The sequence below is a fragment of the Porites lutea genome, chromosome 4 (assembly GCF_958299795.1).
Source record: "Porites lutea chromosome 4, jaPorLute2.1, whole genome shotgun sequence".
NCBI classification, from domain to species: Eukaryota; Metazoa; Cnidaria; class Anthozoa; order Scleractinia; family Poritidae; genus Porites; species Porites lutea.
The window spans coordinates 26,431,128-26,434,366 of record NC_133204.1 but is presented as its reverse complement, the minus strand read 5'-3'; positions in this window follow the sequence as shown (position 1 = coordinate 26,434,366).

Sequence of the window (3,239 nt, the reverse complement as noted above, 5' to 3'; positions counted from 1 at the left end):
TACCGAAATTGCAACCATAGCCCGGGAAAATGCCCAAATGCGGGTTTTGTAGTATCGACACTCTCAAAAATAAAACCGCAAAAGAAAAAGGAAAAGAGAATAGAGAGAATGAGATGAAGAAGTGTAAAACGAACGATGGTCGCATTCACGTTTGGGCGTAATCAGTCAGATATTAATTGAATAAAAGTCCTGTCTCTCTACCCACTACTAGTTGCCGTTTCTTTCATTCCCTCTTTCTTTTCTTTTCTTTTCTTTGTGATAAACCAGAAAACAGAGTAAATATCTTTAGACGTTATTTTTATTCGAAACGGCCCAGGAAGAGAATAATCCAGTTATGAACCCCATACACCGGATAACAACATCTTCCATCTAAAAGTTGAAATTTTCGAGAGTTGGTGATTGGTTTAAACGGGGCAAAGAGTGGAGCGATTTACGTGAAGAGATAAATATATCTATCCCTAAATAAACTGGGACAGTCGTTAAGTTAAATGTAATCATGTCACGTGATGAAGGATCCAGATCCCAATCTCCAAACTAGTCCGTTATTTCCTGGACAGGTGAATTTATCTAGTCAAAATAAAAGCTGTTTTCTACTGAGAGTGGCCTTCTTTAGGTGCTATTACCTAATAATTAGTTATATTAGCAAAATCAAGCACAATTTAACAATATTGCATTGCAGTATAGGGCCTTGAGGCTCTAGTAGTATCACGTTTTCTTTTGTGTTTGTTATAAAAGGTGTTCCTGTCTTCCTAATCGGGCAATACAAATAAACAACAATAAAAGGAAGTGTATTTTACCTATTTACAACATACAAATGGAAAGATATATATATATATAGGAAGAATACACAGTACTATGCACGAGTACGGCTGGAGAAGTTTTATTTGAGTGTTGTATAGCAAAAGACTTGATGGCATTCTCAGAGGTAAGAACGATCAGGTAATATAGAATCAACTATGGAATGAAGGAGTAAAATGTCATGGGACGTTTCAGCCACAAACTAGGAAACAACCAATACACTTGTAAGTAAATTCACTTATAACACTCTGATTATAATATTAATCAAAATGCTGCCGCATTGATCATGCATGTAAACCCGACTTTTGCAATATCGTTTGTTTACATGAAGCACCACCCTAACTGCAGTTTAAAGAATATTAGAGTATTTTCCGCATTAGCAAACTGAGAGAATTCGTTCCTCAATGAAAAACGTGCACACAGTGTCTGGCTAAATCAATGACAAACAGCCGTCCGGTGCTTGACACAGCGACAGAACGAGGATTACTAAGCTAAAGCTTAATGTCTTCTCCTTCTATTCTGCTTACAAACTCCTCGTCAGGATTAAAAATCTGGAGCCTTGCTTTATCATAATCACATACGACCAGGTTGTTAAACCTACTGAAATGGAACTAGTCAGGTTGTTAGCATCAATATCTCTCAGATACGTTCCTTCTAAACTAAACAGTTGTACTCCATTCCTCAAAAGGAACTGGTATATAAAAGATATAAGAACAAATTATACGCTGAGCAAGTTCAAAGATTAGCATTACCAAGCCCAAGCGGCGAGGCACCCAAGATGGTAGCTGATATGAACAAGGGATTCACTCAAGAAGAGTTGACATTCATGCAAAGCTAGCAATTGCCATTACCAGTTTTTTGCAAACCTTAAAAGAGCCAAATTATGCGAAACAAATTTTAGATAAATCTGGTGAAATAAATAAAGGATTAGGCCGGAAAAAAGCCCATTTGAACACAACAAAAACTGCCAGAAAGAGAAATAAGGATGAAATTGCCGAGTATGATGAAGGAATTGAGACCCTAAGGAAATACCGACAAAGAATTGGCATTTTAGAGGAAGGAACAAAAACGTTAAAAGTGGGGAAGGGTATTTACACACAAAAAAATGCCTATAAGATTAACCCACAAACTGGTGTTTATGGGAATGTAAACATTGGTGTGCCCAAACTTTATGGGCAACTCAAACTAATTGCTCATGAAGATGGTAAAAAAGTGTATGAAAAGCAAGTGTACATTGATACACTTGATCTGCTCACAAAGAGGTTCAACAGTAAAAAGAAATATTCACCATTATCAAAAATGGTATTTGATGAATTAAACAGAATAAGTGATATTCCAATTCATCGAACGAGTAATTAATATACAAAAATCGGCTCTGGTGTTGTTTATTATAATAATCCAGCTGACCTTTTGGACAAACTGGAATTGTTAGGCGGATCAATACTGGCTGGAAATAATGGTGTCAAAAATGAATTTTCGAAAATTGCCCACACATTGAACAAATTAGGCGTTCTAAATAACAACCAGCTTAACAATCTATTGAAAGAATATATAATCTAATGATATAATGCGAGAAAGAGCTATCCATATTTCATCCGTTGATAGACAGAAAATCGGAACAAATAAAGCAGAGGATTTTATAATCAAATTCGACCCTGTTTTAAAACTCCAAAATAATATGACACATGAATTGGCACTGGATAAGGTTACACTGACTTACAGTTGGCACAATATTTCAGATCAGTATCAAAATAACAAAATAAAATATTCAACTGATGGTGGAAATTCATGGGAACCGTTAAATTTATAGATGGGATGTATACTTACTCAGACCTAAATGATTATTTACATCAGTACATGAAAAAGAAAGGCCATAAAACTACTGATGCCAAAAAAGACGATGTATATTACATTAACCTAACATTCGTATTGTCAACATACAAGAACCTCATTCAGATTGACAACAATTGCCAACTGGATCTGAGAAACAGTAAATTTGGCGATTTAATTGGATTTACAGAGAAAACTGTAGAGAAAACAGAATACGGGGATGGTAATCTTCCCAATATCACAAATTCGATTGACTTTTTTTTCCATTGATATGATCTATATCAATACAGATGCCATTACAAACAGCATTTTGAATGGTATTAACACAAATACGCTAGCTGTTATCCCAACCGACAATTTGACGAGAAGTTTTCCATTCACATCTGAACCCAGAAGACTATTGTTTAATGAAAATTCGCAACTAAATATCAGTAAAATGAGATTTTACATTACAGACTCACTGGGACGACCAATTGGTCCAAATAAGATCGACTGGTTTATGACCCTAATACTGCTATCCAAACCAGTATAATATAACCTAATAGTATACATGAAACAATCAGAACTCAAGAGACGATACGATGTTAAAATGGGAAGATATGTTAAGAAGA